At 35.7% G+C, this 21,623-nt stretch overlaps 2 non-coding genes across 2 annotated transcripts; one reads left to right on the top strand and one right to left on the bottom strand.

Annotated features, from left to right (window-relative positions):
- Nucleotides 1-8,303: 8,303 nt before the first annotated feature.
- Nucleotides 8,304-8,375, bottom strand: trnaa-cgc (transfer RNA alanine (anticodon CGC)). The gene has a single exon. It is a non-coding gene; the product is annotated as a tRNA-Ala (tRNA).
- Nucleotides 8,376-19,889: 11,514 nt separating this feature from the next.
- trnag-gcc (transfer RNA glycine (anticodon GCC)) lies at nt 19,890-19,960 on the top strand. The gene has a single exon. It is a non-coding gene; the product is annotated as a tRNA-Gly (tRNA).
- The last annotated feature ends 1,663 nt before the right edge of the window (nt 19,961-21,623 follow it).

The following is a 21,623-nucleotide window of genomic DNA, read 5'->3' as shown; positions in this document are numbered from 1 at the left end:
TTACGAGTGTCACTTTTCGGCATAAAGCTTTGCGCTCTGCTAATTCTGTACGCTACATAGGAGAGCCAGTCCCGCTTTGAAATGACCGAACTTTTACAGTTTTCTGCCAGGACGCGAATGGAGAGAAGACTAACATATGAAGGTACTGTTTCATCACCTGCTGCAAAAACACGTTGTCTGTGGGCTACACCCACCCCTCCCCTTTGCGTCACTATTCTCGTCTCTCCTCTGTCCCTAGTCATTTGTTAGGTTCCAAAATTAATTTTTTATTCACTTAGTGCTTTACTGTAAGAACGATATACACTTCACAAATGTGCTTTTTTTCTTACGGCTGAACATAGTATTTCAAATTGTAAAAAGTATTTTAAGTAATATTAAGACAGTCTTCTTTTATTAATTTTTTAAAAACTTACTTCCGAAATGCTGGGATAATTATTCCCGCGAATATTAGTGACTGTGGATTATATATATATATACATACATATATAATGATTCTTTTTCTGCTTACACCATTTAGATGTTGATTACGTGACGGTGATAACCTTTTTAATTCAGAAGTGTTTATTCTGATGCCTGTTGATCGTGGGGAAAATCTGAAGAAAGGAGCGAATAGTCGCTAAGATCCTCCCATCTCCACATGGCCATTTGCTCGTTTCATGCTGCACCCACCCACTCACTCACCTCGCGCTTTTCACCTGCGATATTTTTCTTTTTAAAGTGATAAAAAAAAAACACATACACACCGGCATGACTCTCCGTGGAATATTCCATGCTTTGAACTTCAATTACCAGTATAAAACACAATGTTCGTTTTATTATCTAGGCTACTACTTCACCTAACGGACCTGAATAGCACGCGTGGCCCTCCTTTCCAGGTTTAGAAAGTTGAAACGAGTAGGTGTGCGTCTTCATACGTTGCTACCTTAATTTTCCCATCTGCTTGTGTTGTGAGAACAGACAGAGGGAGCTCATTAACAACAGAGCAGCGTCAGTTGTCGTGGGCGAACCAATTTAGTCAAACGAAAGGGAAAAAGTGATAGGGGACGGCAGAATGGTGCGTGACGCAGGGAACGCCGCTACTGACGCACCCAGGAGTCTGTGCCAAAAATAGCAGCGCAAACCTTTTCTTCTCTCCGGAGCTCTATTATTATTACTCCAGGACCGCATTATTGATCTTATAATGGGGCTGGGCTTGCACCGGCTATTTTAACTGGAGACGGAAACCGAAGTGTACCTAATTAATGAATAAAGGGATTATTTTTACCCAACAACCTAGGGTGTTCATTCAAAAGTGGCATTCGTCCTGTCTTGAGTAGCACTGGGAATAAAGGGACATCCTCAGGCGTGTCATTAAAAAGCAAGTCATTTATGCCTTCTTAACAGATGAAAAACAGTGGTTAAATAATCATTGGAAGCAGAAAACATTGGCTTGCATTCACTCCGATCACTAATATGCCATTGTCTGAAGGTGTTTTAAAAATTAATAATGTGGGTGAACTAAAGATGGGGGTGAAAATTTTGTTTTTTATTTACTCAAATTATACAAGTTCACGAGAGGTGAATGGAAGTTCAATTTGTCATTTTCTGGCCTTAACTCATCTACTGGCCTTGTACATTTTTTTAAATTATGCACTAAAAAGTGAAGTCTGTACTAGTATTTTCTATTTTATCAAACTCACTAAGGCTCCCACAATTTCAAAACATGTTTACTTTGTCCTCTTCATTCATCTCATGGATATTTACGTGCGTAATGTCCGGAATGTTGTGCACAAGTTCATATTTCATGAGACTTTCATTTTAGTACCCCCTTGGAATTTAGGGTTCTTTTTTTTTTGACTAGCAGCTAGACAAGATGTTCGCCCTTCTGAACGATTTCCACGTGCTCAAAAGACGACAAAATGTCCTTTGACAGAATTGTACTTATCTGCCTCCAGCAGGGGATGCTGATTTCCACAGCTGCCTGTCATTCATTTGGTGATCCTGCTCTTTGATGAATAATGGGTGTCTTCATTAATATCTTCACCACATGTCTGAGCAGTGAGTTTTATATATTCAATATTTGTATTGTATCTTACACTATTCAAGTAGTACAATTGGAACAAGGAAGGAAACAAAGTTGCACAGTAATTAATGTGATAACGTTAAATTCAAGTCCACTCTTAAGAAAGAAAGGTCCTTTTTTGCAAACATATACTTAACCATGTATGTCTTCATAAAACCTTAAATAAGTATTATACACTGCAGACATGCTGTAAACCTTAATGGTTAATCGACCTTCATGCTATATACAATAGCACAACTTATGTCTAATGCTTTCTAGGACTGTACACTAAAACAATTTAATATTTTGGCAAACAGAGCACATACATGTGAAACATTTTTGAGATATTACATTTGTTTCATATAGTAGTCATATGTTCATCACAACTGATAACTTTTACCTGTGAACAAACTGTAACCCAATAAATTGTGTAAAAATTCTGTAAAACATACAGTTTTATTGACAAGGGAAAGTTTAGCATTACTCATTAAAATTCCACTAAAATAGTATGCAACTGCATCATAAAATGGTAGGTTGCGCACATAACAGTTTTCAAGAAAAGAAGATAAGGGCTTACACAAAGACTAAGGTTAGGACAAAATAAAAATGTCACACATGTATATTCAGTATGATGGAATTGGGGACACAGATGAACATTGTTTTATATTTGTTGTATTTCAGATTAACACATTTAGTTTGCACATTATCTTCAGACACATTTGTCATAATGTCCCCCTGCAAGATACATAATGGAGCTTATATTAGTTTCAATGACAGATTTAGAAGACTGTGATGAAGAAGCAAGTTGAACTTAAATTATTTTTCTTGGATCCAAAAACAGATTTGGTATGAATGACTGAATGTGAAAATCCTGTTCTCCCTTATATTGTACAATAGTATGGTAATCTGCATGAAATTTGTATAACACAATGACTGTTGAGAATGTGCTGTATTTCATTTTTACAAAAATAAAGAATTTTACTTTTGAACTCAGAAGTTTCAGTTGCTTATTAAACACAAAGTAATATTTATACTGTCTGGTCATTTTTCGTATCCTCAATTAAAGGTCTTAAGGAGAAAGATTTTTGATTCATCACAAATGTACTAGAAGCTAATATGATATACATAGATAATTTTTCATTGTATTTCAGAAAATTATATATTTATTTTTTATAATATAGCATTATAATACAACTGATTTATCGACTTATTCTTTTTCTGCAGTGACATCAACAGGATCAAGTTTTTTGTCATGTGTACCAAGTATGACGAAATTCTTGTTTGCACTTCTCCCACTGACTAGTGATTCCATGACACCAAAAAACCTCCATGAATACGCCACATATTGAATATAACATTTGTAACAAAAAAAAATATATATATATAAGAATCATATATAAATATGGATGTACACACGCAATATTCATACATTCAAGAAACAATTCTTCATGTTGCCCATATAAGTACTGTTTGTTAACCTTATAACCTGAGGATAACATTGTATTGTTATTAAAATGAATTATAAATAATGCAGTTACAGACTGATCAGAAAAGGTAGTATTACTATAAACGAGTATCCATATTTAGGGTAACTTCAAGTGTAAAGGAACTGTGGGAATGAAGGATAACACAGTAGAACAATTAGAATTAAGATATTTATATTTGTTAACACCCATACCAAATGTGATAATATGCTGTTATTTGTATAACTTACACAGTCAAAATCTATGATGAAATATAAAAAAGTACATTTTAATATACTCCACTGGATTAAAAATCCAAATATAGTCAGAGAAAAAAAGGCACCTACATTTGGTGGCTTAAAGTGTAAAAATATTCACCTATAAAATCTTTACCAAAACGTGTACAGAAGTGTATAGAACAACAAAGTTTATTAATTGCCCTGCACTGAATTAATTTTCCACCCTTGCATTTTACTTCTATAAATTTTTATAATCACATTTTTAAAAAAAGTGATGTTTTATTCAAAAAGCCAGCTGCATTTCTAAAAAGTAAAATTTTAAAAAAGAATTTAAAAAATTCAAACGTACATACCAATAATTTATAAAATTGGTACGTTTGTGAAAAAAGAAAGAGCAGCATATATTTTGATTAATTCAATATTAACAAGTTTTATGAGGTATCAGAAATATAATAAATAACAGCTAATGTATCTTTACCTGTTTTTTTCTTTTCCCATTGTAGGGTTGCAGATACACCCAAGCAGGACACCAGTCTAGGCCAGGGCACTCTTGTGTGTACACTGACACTCACTTATAACAGGTCAGTTTTTACAGACATCAATTAACGTTAACTCACATTCTTTAAAGAGTATCCCAAGAAAATCCACAAGGGTACATGGAGCACCCCAGATAATGTAAATAGTGACAGGGCTGAAAATTGAACCAAGATCTCCTGCTCCATGAGGCAGCAATACTATTTGCTGTGCCATACTAAAAACTCTTTCACAATGTTAATGACATTTGTATTAAAATGTTCATTGAGTATGGCATAATGAAGTAAATTATGATAAGGCTGTCAGAATAATTTGTTTTACTGAAAAAATGACTAGCTGTTAAGACACTACAACTCAAAATATAGCCACCACCTGTCTTTTGATATTTTATATCAGTGTCTTTTATACAGTCTAACAATTAATTAATTGACTGATTAATTGTGAATAACAGATTTAATAAAGTATTTATGTATAATATCCTAAATCTATATAGTTATTCATTTGCCAATTACAATTAAGAGTTTAAATTGCAATTAAGCAATTTAATTGCCCATTGAACAGTTGAATTACTAAGTACCTTATTTATATGCATATTTTAATTGCCAATCATTACTGGGGAGGGAGCTAATCAAGTGTAATCAAATCAGAGGTACAAAGTTATTTCCCAAGTACGAAATGTTGAACTGACAGAAAAAAATGTATTAAGATACCTCAAGGCAGTCAGTATGTTAACAACAACAACATTTATTTATATAGCACATTTTCATACAAATAATGTAGCTCAAAGTGTTTTACATGATGAAGAAAGAGAAAAAAGACAAAATAAATAAGATTAAGCTAAAAAGAAGCACTACATAAGAAAGTTTATAGGGAAAAACATGCAAAAAGGGATCAGAGACATATAAATGACATTAACCATGTTTTTTTAAATAAGTGAAATAAGTATGTGAATGGTAGAAACAAAATCCAATGATGAATTTATAAAATTGAATGAATGAATTTTCCTTATCAGTTTAAAAGATTGCTTTTCTATACTTTGATGCTGCACTGTGAATGTGCTCATTTGTGTTATTAACTTTCTATGAAATATACACCAAATCACAATATTATACTTCATGTAGATTTGATACTTTACAAAAGCAATGTAAACCCTCAGTATATGTTAATCTAATCAAGTGTAATACTGATTTTTTTTAATGTGACCGTTTTAACTGTTTCTTTAATTATTGACTCATCAGGTTATTTCACCAACTGAAAAAATATGTTAGTACACAAAATAAAACAGTGAAAACTACAATAAAATTTTAAAAATGAAAACTAGTAATGCTTTAGATTACAAAGTTGGTATTTATTAGTTCATCATGTTAACAGTGAAATTTATAACTTGCAACAAGAACACAAAGAAAAATAATTGTTCCAGTCCATGTTTAAAAACAAACATGCAAGTGTCTGTGATGCCTGCCATTATTACTATGGTCATTACACATTGAATACAATAATAAAGAACTGTGTAATTCGAACACAAACATACAGGATATTGGCATTGTGTTCTCTGTTCAATACTTCAGGTTATTACATTAGCCAAATCACCAGATAAAAATACAAAAATAAAATTTAAAATGTAAATTATCATCAGTGACTTTTTGTTCAAAAAATCTTAATTTTATAAATATGTTTAGATGGATACAAATATATGTATAAACAACAGAATGCCTCAACGTGCATATAACCATAAAGCCAAGGCAAATTCTTAGTTTTATTGGAAATTTTTACTACCTTCCAACTCTACCACCCCCATCCTCATTTATCCATTCCTCCATTCATTATTAAGTTTACTTAATCTAGTAGCCAGTTCAGAGTGACAGGATAAGAGCCAATCACAGCAAAGCAGGTATCAACTCTGGATGGGGCACCAGTTCATCTCAGGGCACATTCACCCTCGGTCATTCATAAATGGGCCAGTTTAGGGATAACAATTAAAGTTTATGGTATGTGATAGTTAATGAAACTAAATTTATACTAATGTCAAACTAGATTTCTTCTGTACACCGTGTAAAAAAAAAAAAAAAAAAAAAACTGTCCATGCGTTATAATTAGATATTCATATTTTCCCCATGAATGTAGAAGCTGAAAACTATGATGATATTTTACAGATGAGCAGAAGCCTTTGGTCATCATAGGGATATTGAAAGGTATAGTTAGTATCATCTATCATACTAATCTAATCTACAGCTGTTTAACTCGCTCTAGGAAATCTACCACTGCCTGCTGGTGTCACGGTAATTTCATTCGGAATGTGTATGACTGATATACTAGACGGCGAAAAGCAAAATAAACCATATGGCGACATGTTGCTTCCATATGTTATTCACACGTCCCTGCTCAGGCGACCGTAATGAAACATCTGTAGCTAGCACGAATGCAGCTGTGTCCACTGAAGTAAGCTTTATAACCGCTGCCAGTCTATTATACACTTTTAAACGTTGTAAACAAAATATTTCATAAGCGGCTGATTCTCGGCGTTATACTTAAAAACCAGACGGGAACATGCCGAGTTTTAAGTAGGCTATGCTGGAGATCAATGTGTATTAGTCGTTTAAATATTAACGCACTTATAACTTTGATATTGTTAATAATGAATAACTACACGATCTTAAATTCCATTTCGGCGCGCCTAAGCCTAAAGAAGTGGTTTCTACGTGAGAACCCAATATATTTAGTATTTATGTACTATTTCTTTCAATATCAAAAAATAATAAAAACAAATGCAAAAACTGCCGTTATCAGAATGCGCAGTTGTTAAGCAGAGTACTGTACTTACAAATCATCACAATCCCAGAGAACTGAAAACACATCTTCATTTAACAGTGTTGTCAGAAACCCTTTCGTTAGCCCTTACAGAAGGGCCCGGTTATGCTTTTTAAATAAGCATCATTAATATAATTCCATTCCCACCAATTCCCGACTCTCCCGAAATCAAAGGCTTCTTTGAAAAATCCTTATCCTTTCGGATTTCGGGTACTTTTGTCCGAAATGAATCTTGAAATATGAAGATATCGAGGAGATAATATTCGCCATCGTGGCTCAGCAGCGCGCGCTCCAAAGACTAAAAGGTATTGTTGAACTCGGCAGCTACTTGCGTCACGTCTACGTCAGGGGAGGAAGATTCCGTTACGTCAGGACAGCCGCAGCGCCCAGACTATCGGACTATATAAATGATTTAACTGTATTTTGTGTTGGGAATTCCACATTCCTTTCGAAAATGTTTGGTAAAAAGTGATGAATGCAGCTTTTACCGCACTCAAGGAGAACGTTAAATAGCTATGTGAAATTCACATATCTAAGAAAGACAAACTTAGATGAACGGAGATCTTTTTAATAGTTAGGCAGATACAGTCGCACAAATTTATACATTTTACAATTTTTTCATGATGAGACATTGAAAATCCCAATATTCAATTAAGACTGATGGATTTCACTGCCTTCGTAAACTTATAGGTAATAAATGAAAAGTGATATTTTTAATCCCATTATGATACTACGAAATACGACAAAGCTTCACACATACAATAAAGAATGACTGCAGTTTGAAAGGTAGAGAATATTTAAATATATAATATCAAGTTTCACTTTCCTCGTAGGTGTATAAGTCATGAATGAAAACTGATAGCTGTTTGTACATCCCTATAAACACACTACTGCACCTAATCCTCTGTAATTTCATACTAGAAAAGCCTCGTCATTTAAGTAGCGTCTAACGCAACGCTCCACAAAATATGCGGAAAATAAGCAAACTTTTCTATTTTGTGTTAATGATAATGGACGTTTCAGAATGACTGCAAAGTAATGTAATGACGACAGTACGTGAAACTTTCAGAAACACGTTTGTTACTGCTGTTACGCTTTAAATTGGACTACGGAAAGTTCACCTTATTATTTTTATGTTTGAAATGTTTGTGGCCCACGGTATCAGAATGGTGGTTTGCTGTAATTGTGAAACAAAGCCTTAAAATATTACCAATTATGTGGAGATGCCGGGGATTGAACCCGGGGCCTCACACATGCGAAGCGTGCGCTCTACCACTGAGCTACATCCCCAATTTAACTCTTGTTATTTTAAGTATAAACATTTTTTTTACATTCCTCATATTTTTAAATAAGAATATACTGTATAGGGATTTTTTAGAATTACACCAATTTGATTTCTTTCACTTAAGACACTGGAAGTATTAAAATCGCATATGAACGTCATTACGTGTAAATTTAAACTTTTCATGCAAATTTATCTTCATTCTCTCGGTATTGCAACCTTTCAACCTTTTTCCACACACACACACACGTATAACTGTTAACCCAAGGTCTGCACCCCTTTAATGCTTCCATTTGGACACCTGAGCACAGGCTGAATGGAATTACTTATTTTGGTGGAATCAACCGTTACTATTGTCAACCTTGTAGATACTGTTCCAGGTATAAGGCTGAATTGCAGCATTCTCTCATACTTGTGGATAGCGCTTTGAGTACTGAGAAAAGCGCTATATAAATGTAATGAATTATTATGAATTATTATTATTAATAGTCATAATTGTGTGTTGTTTTTGGTTCAACAGGCAGCAAGGATACTGGCTGTGCCACCAGGTCCAAAAGTACTGCTAGGTTGAACACAAGGTAAGGAGTGCGTCAGATTTGCAGACAGTACAAGACAGTACAGTACTCACTCGTGGTAAAACTAACTATTCATGACAAATCAAGTCAAGTTATTGTGTATACACAGTATTGAAGTATACAGTGGCAGGAAATAATGTTCCCCAGGACCGCTGTTCAACATATGCATAAACACAGGGCCATCTTAACAGCATCATAGGTCCCCAGGCAAAGTCGTGAGCTGGGGCCCCTGTTTTGATAGCAAAACAGAAAGATATATAGGCCTCAGAAACATTGTGGGCCCTATGCTCCTGGAGCCCCCGGCCAGTGCCGATTGTGTCCATAGTTAAGACAGTCCTGCTTACATGCAAGAGAAGTAAAGAACTATATTAGACATAAATAAAGAATAGGTAATTGAATACATAGTAATACTTTCAAATACATAGTAATAAATAATAACTACAACCTATAAAAGAAAATAACAGTAGTAACAAGTGTACCAGATATGCTGCACATAAATAAGCTACTAGAAGTGGCTCTCAGGAAAGGAGGGCAACACGGAGTTCAGTATCCAGACAGCCACTTAAGTTCCATGAAAGGATGAGCTAGCTCTACACTGACTGAGGGGTGTCATCTTCGCAATTCTCTCCTGATCAATTGGCCTGATCTGTGCTTGATGCTCTTATGTTCAGTGCTGCAGATAATTCTTGACTAGGGTAATACACTTCATAGTCTTCTAAGTAGGCAAGCCAACAGATTACCATTTGTGGGCAAACTGAATCGCTACTTGCTTCTAACTCAAACATATGGACCATTGTAAACACTACTTTCTGACTCGAAGGACCACAATGTAGGAGAGAAAACTAAAAGAACAGTTGTCATTCGCAGCAATGTGTCGATTAAATCACTTGGAGAGTTGATTTCAGTCCAAGACTTTAATATGAAGTTAATGTGTTCATGTGTGAGCTTTTGCTTCGTTTGATGCACACTTTTCATAAGGAAGTCTCTTAAAAATTTGAACTACTAACTAATAGTAATTTAAACGGACATGAAGAGTAATCACATACTTTATTTTCTCTGTTCTTTCCTGCTACCCACAATGCTTCACTCCATGGAAGGCAGAATCCAAGTCTGTCCTCCTGATGATTTAACTCTGCCTTACAGACATTGTACATCATTCACAATATTATTTATTGTCACCTGTTTTTTCTGTACAATGCTTAAAACATGATGTAAATGTTCAGCATGTAAAAGTCAATGTTACTAAGTTAAAGTAAACTATGATTCAGTTTATATTGCTTCTGAACTAAACCCTCCAAAACTTTGTGACAGTTTAAGATTACAGATCAAATAATTACATTCAGTTCTGATTGAAGCTACGATTTTTATAGAATATGTTACAGGGTGAAATTCTATTTATACCTCAAATTCCCATTATTCTTTTTAACAACCTGTTTAAATTCAGAAGAATACAATGTCTTGTAAAACTATTTTTCCAATGACTATCAACAAAAGCTAAGGTCAGTCAGTAGGAAAAACAAGAATTGATCAACAGCACAAATATTTTACTCCTGGGCAATTGTATGTAGCATGTTCAAGAGTAAGGAGCTCTTGTGTGAACTAATAAAAAAAATATATATATATTGTATACAGAAAAGTACTCAGTTACACAGCACTGACATCCATTGTCTTAGGAAATTTCTTGAGTGAAACTGGTTAACACAGCTAGTCTATCTATAAAGCCGAAAAGGAATGAATGATAAAGGATTTGTTTCTTTGTTTCAGATGGGATTTTTCAGGAACTTTTCTTACCTTAACATGAAGTCCCAGCTTTAATTTGTTAGAAACTAATTAAAATGAAATAACTGTCCTGTGCAAAGAACTTTTATTTGATTTTGGAACAACACAAACCTGATAATATTAAATCCAATCCTCACCAGCTGCAGAAAGTGTTTTCCTGATCCACTAAGATTCACCTTCATGATCTGGAAGAAAAGCATATCTACTTTTGAGATCCTCTAGAATTTCTAACCTCCTTATTCTGTGTCTGAAGAGACTATTTTCTATTGTATAAAATTAACTTATATACTGTATTTTAATATATTCTTCTTTATAATTGTGCAAGAGTGACAACTAGTTCATCCATCCATCCATCCATTTTCCAACCTGCTGAATCCGAACACAGGGTCACGGGGGTCTGCTGGAGCCAATCCCAGCCAACACAGGGCACAAGGCAGGGAACCAATCCCAGGCAGGGTGCCAACCCACCGCAGGACACACACAAACGCACCCACACACCAAGCACACACTAGGGCCAATTTAGAATCGCCAATCCACCTAACCTGCATGTCTTTGGACTGTGGGAGGAAACCGGAGCGCCCGGAGGAAACCCACGCAGACACGGGGAGAACATGCAAACTCCACGCAGAGAGGACCCGGGAAGCGAACCCAGGTCCCCAGGTCTCCCAACTGCGAGGCAGCAGCGCTACCCACTGCGCCACCGTGCCGCCCAACTAGTTCATAGATCCTTAAAAAACAATTCTATATTTAAGGACTCTATTTCTCTGAATTATATAGCTACCAGTAACGGCGTATACACGTATACGGCGTATATAATGGTGAATACACTTGACTTGAGCATTCATCGTTTTCATACTCTTTCTCTGTATGTTTAGCATTCATTTGCTCAAAGATTGATGTGCTTGCTGCTTCCTGAGCAGCTCTTCTTTTCTCCACCCTAGCGGCCCACTTCTTGGCTTCTTTTCGTGTTAAAACCGATTAAGTCAGTGTTTGTGTTGCAATTACTTAGTACATTTTCTTTCATTTTTCACTTAAGCTGGCATTTAAGTCTTCAATCTGCCTCAAGAATGATTTAAGATATCAAGAAGTAGGGGAAGTGACGGCGAAGGTGGTAGGGATGAGAACGGCATCTGTACGCATTCACCACATAGCCACCCTGCTGGCGGCTACCTAGAGTTGATTCTACAATAAAACAAAATAAAAATAAAAAGAGGAATAACCTTGGAGGTCAATCATCACCCCGGAAGCGGATAGTAGACGTCACGTAGTATATGTATACCAAATTTCAGGTCAATAGGTCAAACGATTTGTGAGCTGCAGGTGATTTAAAATCCTGGACAGACAAACGAACAGCCACAGTAGCATATTATATATAAAGATTTTATGTAAGTGTGCATCTATTTTATATACTATTTATGCATTATTTTTCTTATTAAATTTTAATTTGTTTTTCTTTGCACGTAACTGCTTCTTTGACATATTATAAAGCATTTTGACCTACATTGTTTATATGAAAATGTGCAACAGAGATAAATGTTGTTGCTGTTATTGTTGTTCGGTAGACATACAAGTAAAATAATCCACTGTACTTTATAAAAGTGACAATATTACTACTACTACTACTGCTACTTCTACTACTTAATACATCCAGGTACCCTGTGGAATAACTGTATTATGGTCTCTTGTACCTACAATCTTATCCTTTCATTTTTTATCCACACTAGTTCTAGTCTAATCTGCTTGAACATTTCACAAGACTAGGCTATGTCAAAAACAGTTTTTTAAGGTATATCAGGTCCTCCACTGTGGGCAGCTTTTGTCCTTAAAGAGAGAGAGAGAGAGAGAGAGAGAGAGAGGGGGAGGGAGTGAGGTTGGGAGCATGAGCAGATAGTGTGTTGCCGCACCCGCCACACAACGAACCACCTGGATTGGGACTCAAGTGTGGCGAGTGATACCTCAGCACCACACTGGAACAGTATGAGTTTTTTTACAGTGGCTGGAGTGCCAAACCTACCACCAACCCCAAGTTTTCCCTGTACGTTGGAGGACCTTCTTGCAGGGTTGGATGTAGATTAAAGTATTAAAGTCATACCCAGGACAAAGCAATTGCAGGTTAAGGGCCTTGCTCAAGGGCACAACGGAATAAAGTCACTTCTGGAGTTTACAGAATTTGAACCAGCAACCTTTAGATTGCCGGTGCAGATCCTTGCCTCATAAGACTATAACCTCAAATGTAGATGTTCTACTTCTTAGGAATGGTGGAAAATGGATCAGAGGGCTCTTTGTTCACCTGGGGTTACCATTAGGAAAGCTAGAAATTAGTCTTCGGCTATAGTTCTTGAAGTTCTTGGCTACACTGTCATTAAGCAGGATCTTTATCAGGATCCATTGGGCTCTGTTTCCTTAACCTTCCTAAGAATATATCTAAATTTATTTTGGAGATGGAAGTTGAATTCTGAATGGAACCATCCCCTCAGTCTCTCTACCACACCCTGACATGTTAGGGCCTGCCATATCTGCCACAAGGTGATTGGTTAATAGGTCTCCTTGACTTTTTACCAAAATGTCTGCAAAACAAGGCCATACTAATGAAAAAACAAGTTTGATTATGAATCTATCCCAAGGTATCCTAGCATGATGTCCTTATCAGTCTTGTTATATGCAAGCGTAGTCTTTGTTAGCCAATTGCTATTTCAAGAACAAAGACACAGTTTGTCCTAATCAAACTTCTCCATCATTTCCCAAGTACAGTAAAAGCTCTGGTATTCCACTAACAGTGTAGCACTGTCTCTGTTATGTTACAAAACAACTTTGAACTGAGGAAAGATGGACAGTTCTTTTTTTTTTATGAACCTGGTGATAAAGGCCTTGGCATGTGTCTGGCATGAATCAAGGTAGAATTGCATTTGTCATTATTCAACTTATTTTATATTCAATACTTTCTGAATACTAATGTGTAATACTACTAACTTCTTGATCACATTAGCTGACTACCTTTTTATTAGAACCTCATTATTAACTCGCTGTTGTTTAAGGAAAAAACTACAAATAATTCAGATGTTTTTCATGAAACTAAGCTAGAGTGAAATATACAAACGTGGAAAATGAATACATTTCTGAACTCTAAAAGGTAAGAAAACAATACGTTTTATTCAACATTTCTTAAAGAAATTAAATCCACAGTTGTAATACTTTGTGAGATCACAGAAGGAGGTGAGATAAGCTGTTTAACTAAATGAGAAGATGGCCTAACTTTAAATGCAGAAAATAGTTTTAAAGTAAATGTGTGGCCACGGAACCTTTTCAGGACTAGCAACCTAAGCTTCTTTAACTCTATACAAATTACATTTACGTAAAATGGGCAGTTCTTGAGGCTAATTATGTATGTTTGCACTTAAGAAGTGTTCTAAAAATAGTAAAAATTAAAAAAATAATAATAGTAGTAATAATAATAATAATAATAATAATAAAGCAACACAGCAAAGAAATCCTTCACATTTATAGATGGACAGGTTTGGTATATGATGGTGTACGAAGGAGGGAGATTTGAGCTCCTCACCTGTCTGGAGAGGTTGACTAATCAAATCTAGTTTGCAATCCTCCACTTTGCCTCCTCCCTCTGAACACTAACTTTTGGTCAGTCAGCCACCAATCTGAGTACAACACTGGCAAACATCAGAGAGCGTACTGTATATGCTCACTAGCCTGATAAATAGCAGTCTGAAAAAAGGCTCCTAATGGAATAGCAATTAGTTGTCTCCAAAACACTACATTTTTTAGAACACTGAAATTTCTGTTATATTCGTTGTAGAATCAAAAAATGTGTACAATTTCCCTACATTCAATAAGATGAAAGTCGTCCCAAGCTCTTGAACTTAATTACTGAAAGTGAAAAGTCTACTTCCAACTTTTTATGAAGAAAAAAGTTACAAAACTTTGTTACAAAATTTCACTTTCCTCTATTTAAAACCAGGAAGTTTAATTTAAAGGGGGTGGGACCATAGGAGTGTGTCTTAAAGGAATACTCAACCCCCCAATTTTTTTTTATATATATATATATATGTTACATATACCATGTAGTTTGTAGTGGTCACTTGATTGACCCATTTTTTATTTGTTGGTCAAGAGTCCTGTCTTCAGTTCAAAAACTCATTTCCATTGGGCTTTAGTTTCCTGTTTATGATGTGTGATGATTATTACTGAAGCATATATTTAACATTATTTTAGCAAAAAAGCATGAATATTGTACTTTTTGAGCATACGATTAGATAACTGACATATATATTAGGCAACACAAGTAAAGTGATATTTTTTTTTCTTTTTCCATGAACGTTTTTCACATCATTTGTTGTTGTAGAGCACTTGATCACTATTGGCTTTTAGTATATCATAAACTGTACTCTCATGAAATTAAAATTTTTTTATGGCCACCACTACAAGCTACATGGAGTAAGTAACATACAAAAAACATCATTTTAGGGTGGGGTACTTCTTTAAGCCACCCCTAGAAATGCCAAAGCCACTGAATAGCAATTTGTCAAAAACAGTGGCACAAGACATAGCATTATAATAATTCTGATATGGGAAGACAGAGTATTGTTTAGTTCTACAAAACACAGACCAGGAATCAGCATCCCATTGTTTGAGTGTGTTTTTTTTTTCTGTGATGTCAAAGATGCATGAACTTGCATGCTTTGGCTAAAATAGAGACAGATATTAGTTTAGGCCCACCCTGCTATCAATCACCTGTCCAGAACCCACCCGTTTCTAGAGTGACAATGCCGGCCATTACATTATACTTGGTATAATTTAACAATGTAGCAATTAACGACTGGGTTGGGAAGCACTGAGAATATGAAGCATTTAGCATGCCACTATAATTACGATGAGGTTTGAGAAACTCTAGATAATTAAACATCACTTTTAAGAAGAAGTTCACAATGTTCTACTTTAATGACAAAATAAACTACAAGATTAGAGTGGAAATTTTGAAATTAAAGTCTAAAGTCAACTAAGATGTATACTTGATATCATTTTCATGATGAAATGCATTAAAGCATGTATTATACACATGGGGGTACGGTGGCACGGTGGTAGTGATGAGCTGGCACCCTGTCCAGAGATTGTTCCTGCCTCCCGCAGGATGCCTGCTGCGATGCACGTGACCCTGGATGGAATAATTTTTTGCAGCAGTGCTGTGTCTGTCAAACGTTATTATAGATAGAAAATCAATTACTTGAGTATTTCACTACAACTGTCTATTTTGAATACCAATGAGTAATAAAACGTAGGAAAATGTAAAAAACTAAAAGTAGAAGTAAAAAAGTAAAACATAATAAAATGTAATTAAAAGTAAATAAAAAATTAAATTATATTAACACCTTGTCAAAAACAATATTATGAATTACTTCATCCTCTAACTTACATTCTATAAATGTTGCTTTTTTGCATTTCTGTGCATATATTGCTCTGGATATTTTTCTCTTTTTCGTTTATTGGACTATTTTCTTTGATCTTGATTTTTATTATATGCACCTCCTTTTTGTTCGTGTTCTTTTTTTCGACATTCTTTATCAGATCTTGAATAGATAATTTGCTTTTCTGCCTTGCAATTCTAACCGAATGCATTGAAGGGCAAGTTAGCACTGAGAGTGTAACGGAGTGGTACAGAGAGAGGATGTGTGCAGGATGAGTAATGATTGGGCGAGCAGTGTGGAGGGGAGTGGTCAAGGCTGAATATCGTGGACACAATGGAAAACTTTTTTAATATAAAAGAGAGATAATACAATAAAAAACAATTAAAATTACAAAATATGAAAGCATAAGTACAATATACATGTACAGATAGTGCAGATAGTAAAACTGGCCCATAAAGTAGGTTATGTAATATTACAGTTGTAGTGCAAGTTTACAGTGAGGTAAGTACTGAGAAAAGCGCTTTATAAATGTAAAGAATTATTATTATTAATTGTAATAAGTACAAACAGTTCTTCTGGGAGCACTTGATGGACTGATTGAGTGCGTTTATAGCTCTTGGGATGAAACTGTTTCTGAGGTTTATGGTCTGCACAGGAAAGACTCTGAAGCATTTGCCGCATGGGAGATGTTCAAATAGACTGTGGTATGGGTGAGTGGAATCTATACAGATGCTGTGTGATGTGCAATGAACGAACAAACTAGTTCTTTTATACTTGTCTTGGTCTCTGAACAAACATACTGGTTCAATGATATTAAAGAATGAATCTCTTTGATGCATGCACAGGGCGTTCCACATTTTATATAGAATTCCACAACAGTCCAGAGTTTTTATCTTAACTTCATATAAATGGCTGCTGTCTTCAGAAAATAGCCTATCAGTAAACTATTTTTGCAAAACAATCATGATTGACAACTAGCCAATGACTGACTTGGTAGATGACACCAAGCACCTCCCATTGAACGGTTCACTCTGACTGAGGGACTCTGACTGTCTCAGTATGCAGACTGATTGAATGAACCAGCCCGCCTCCTACTGATCTAGAGAAGTTCGTTCATGAAATGTAGACAAGAGACTTGCAGTATAGTACTCTGAACTAGTCCATGGAAAGAATCACTTCGTGTACTGAAGTGAGGAATGAACTGCAGATGTTTGACTAGCAGTACAGTATACTGAAGTAGTTCACCGAAAGAATCAATTCATGTACTGAACTGCAGACTAGAGACTTGGAAGTACATTGAACTGCAGTTCAGTTCACTGAAGTTGCTTTTCTATGGCAGATTGCATCATAAAGGATGGGATATAAAGAAGGAAATTGCAGGACATTAATCCAGAACTGAAAATAATTTTAATTAAGTCATATTTCAATGTTCTCACAGTTTTATTGTGATGTTTGCACTATTCTAAGGTTCTATTTGTACAACTGTTTTTTTTTATCATTACAATTTTGTCAAAATTTAATTGAGTATAATTATTAGTATGTGTAAATTACTTATTTTGTTGCTTGGTTTTTAATATTGTTTGTATTATTTGGTGGTTAAAGTTGTTACACTGTCATATGGATTATAATTAATATAATTATTATTTTATAATTATATTAAAAGTTGTTATATATTTAAGTTATATATTGTATTGTTATATATTAAAACATATTTTATATATTAAATATATTAAAGTTGTTACACTGTAATTATAATTATATAGATCTTAACCTAGAATACTATACAGCTTGTTGTTTTTGAAGTGAACGAATCAATGATTTAAAGATTTTAATCATTTTGGTGAACTGAACGAAAATAATCCAATTACTACAAAGAATCATTTTCCACATCACTAGTGAAAATACGCCAAATTTGTTTTTTATACATCTCGAAGTGAGAGTGGAAACGGGCGTACGCTTCGCTTATACACGAGACTCCGTGTCCCTTTTTTTCTTCTCTTTGGCCCTAATACTATTCCTTCAAAAACAGGTGCGTATCACTCAGAAAGAATGAGTACAAGCGAAATTTTTGGTTTGTAAATAGGTTTTGTCTGTCATGGTGAAAAGTATGACGCCAACTCCGCTGTTAAAAACATCTTTAGACAGAATTATAGTGGTACGCAAAAGTAGTTACATCATGACACTGAAACTAATACTGTACAGCTATTTGCCAATCACTGTGGCATTCTGACACGCATGCGTATCACGCTTGGTTTCCATTTCGCTTACAGGTTGCTTGTGAGTGTGCGTACGTATGAATTTTGATAAGGCGTTTTAAAATTTAATATAGAGGAGCAGGGTAAAAGCGAGAATTGTCAGTCGAGAAAAGAGAACATTTCTGGAGGTCATGTTCTGCCAAGTAAACGTCGAATACGGTCTTATCGAAAGTCATGTTCTGTGTTTTAACGATGGTTAAAACCTGTTCCCGGGTGTGAAATTAAAGCAAAGTGCGTGTTTGAAATGTCCGATTATTTTCGGGAGTTACGCTCATAGTTGTGCCATGAACAGTAGGAAAGAAAAACTGCCCCAGCGGAAAATATTATCGTGGACTACATGCAAGTAACTCCGGAAAGGTACAAAAAAAATAACATGCCGTAACCAGGATTACGCTGGTTCGCGAATCGATTGACGACATTTTATGATTCAAGTGTGTATAATAATAGACCACTTTGCGTAATTCTTCGCAGAACGTCACCCCCTAAATCCAAACGACAATATCGCGAATTTTCTAGCGTGTTTCATCCATTATTAAACTGTGGTACGCCTTCGGACGTCGCAGTCATATGCTTGGTGCGTAGCAAGGGAGCTTATTTAGACTATACATGCAGTGCTGCGTAAGTAGCTGCTGTTCTTCTTACTGGGTAAGTACAATAATGTTTCAGTTAATGGCGTTTATATAGTTAACATCTGACAACGATGGGAAGAAGTGAATCACACACGACACCAGATAGGATAGAGGGATGTTTTAAATTGGTCGTGCTGACCAAATGTCGTGCTTAGCCGAATGGTTTTAACTACTTTGAATGGGAAAACTCGCAGTTACTGGGTGAAGAACTCGGGTTCACGTTTAAACGGTGTGTTCGTCTCGTGCAGGGAGGCCAAAGGCATATAAATAGAATTGAATATGAAAGAAACTCGATGAATTGTAAGTGCAAATAAGGTACAGGGCGCTTACTAGAGCAGAACGCAGTGGTATCGTATATGTGAATATTTCACGAATAGAACTTTATCTATCCGATATACAAACTATCAGGCAGTCTAAAGCAGGAGTTTTAGAAGTGTCGGATATGATAGATGGGTAAGCTGGTCCTGTTTGCCTAACACAGAGGTAGACGACAGTAACATTTCAGGGGCGCTAGTGCTTCCACGTGGAGGCCGACAGGAAATCTTGCACAGTATCGCGCGTCTTTGAATATGGAAATTCTATTTAAATTAAGTAGAGCTACCTAAATGGCGACTCTCTTCTCGGCCACGCGTGCTCGTCCCAAACGTGCTTTTCTGAGCCAGTCCAGCAACTCAAACCGATCGGTGATATATAATAGGTACAGAGTCTATTAACATTTATTTGCGGGTGCAGTCGTTTTAAATTAGACGGACACAATATCAGAAACCAGGGGTCACTGCGCGGCTGCACTTCACCATGTCTTACAAAGAGAAACTGAATTTTTGAAGACGACTAAAAAAGCCATTAAAAAGGGAGACTGTATATGAAGCATTGGTGGTTCAGTGGTAGAATTCTCGCCTGCCACGCGGGAGGCCCGGGTTCGATTCCCGGCCAATGCAAAATATCCTTTTTCCTCCCCTAAGGAAAAGGTCATCTTTAAGCCAAATTCACCGTCCTTAATGTAAAATAAACATTTTTGAAAGCATATACAATTAAAAATGTTAAAAAATTAAAACGGGTCGTTTAACAATCTCTTTATAGTGCCATTTATAGAATATACGTCGCATGGCAGGGTAAAATGTCAAAGCAATATATTTTTAAACAACACGGACCACAAGCATTTAAATACTTTACAGTTGTAGGCTGAAATGTGCACAAGGAAAAATCAAGGTTAAGACAAATTATACACAAACATGCATATATATGTACATGCCCATACAGGTATACAAGGGCACTTTATTTTTAAAATGTAGGGTACCAAAATAACATAAATTATATATAATAAGATTTGCAGCTGATTGGACCCAGTCACCCAAGCATACCTTGGAGCTGACACAGAAATTTTGGCAGGACAGATTCAGTGTAGTGTCCTGTAGTAAAAGTACTGAGCAAAACCATTCCTAAAAAGCTAGGAAGGACAGTTCTGTCTAAACCCCTCCCCCCATTAGGCAATGTACACATGGTTACATTTGGTATCTGCATATGGTGGCACAGTTGGTAGTGCCAGCACAAGGATCCAGTGTCCTGTTTGAATCCCTGAAATGGACATCTGCCCGTCACATCAGTTGGCGATTTCAGATTGGGACTTGTTTGATTATGCTCTGCAATGGACTGCATTATGTTAAGGACGTTTTCCTACCTGTTGCCATGTACTGCCCAGACAGACTGTCTCCCCATGACCCTGAATGGGATTGAGTGGGTCTAAGGATTAGATGAGACAAGAAGAACTAATTTTTCATGATCCATAAGTTTAGAAAGTTTAATCATTATTATTTGGGAAGAATGGTAGTAAACTCTCACAAAATATGGTAAAAGAAATGGCTGTTATTTATTGGTGAGATACTACATTTGGGGAGCAGAGTGATTAGCAGGTTGGTTTGCTGTTTAAGGTTTAGGGTTAAATCTCATCTGAAGTCCTGCTGAAATAGGGTACACATGTTGTCCAGTTTTCCTCCTGTGGGTATGAGAGTTGGGTTATTTAGGGACTTGGAATTGGCCAAGTGCTATTGTTTGTGTGTGTTCATTTTGTGAAAACTTGTTTCACACCTTCTACCTGGCACTGGAGATGGGCACCAACTTGCCATGTCCCTAAACTATGGACAAGTGGATTAGAATGTAAATGGATGAATAACTATTAAGTTAGAATTAGAACTATATACCCAAATGTAAACCTGTTAGGAAACTGGTTTTAAACCCTTGAAATTTAAAAAGTACAGAGCTCAAAATAGTTCTTAAATAGCCAAAGTTTTGATCAGTTTAACTAGATTTTTTTTCTGTTTTGATGAAACTTCTAAGAATGTTAACTTCTGCATGCAATAAATACTTGTTTGTTAAATGTTCAGAAAAACAAATGTCAGTTTGAGGATATAACTGCAGTTGTATGTATCATAATTAAAAGATAAAACAAAAACCTGAACTTCTTTATGAAGAGAGAGGCAACAAGCGTTCAGTGCAGAAAAGGAATTTGAAAATCTTTCACTTTGTGGCTCTGAATCATGCTAAGGCAGTTCAGAAAAGCAATATCATATAAACGGGGCAATTAAAAAAAATATATAAAAAAAA

Source organism: Erpetoichthys calabaricus, chromosome 8 (genome assembly GCF_900747795.2).
Source record: "Erpetoichthys calabaricus chromosome 8, fErpCal1.3, whole genome shotgun sequence".
In the NCBI taxonomy this organism is placed as follows: Eukaryota; Metazoa; Chordata; class Cladistia; order Polypteriformes; family Polypteridae; genus Erpetoichthys; species Erpetoichthys calabaricus.
This window is presented reverse-complemented; position numbering and strand designations above follow the sequence as displayed.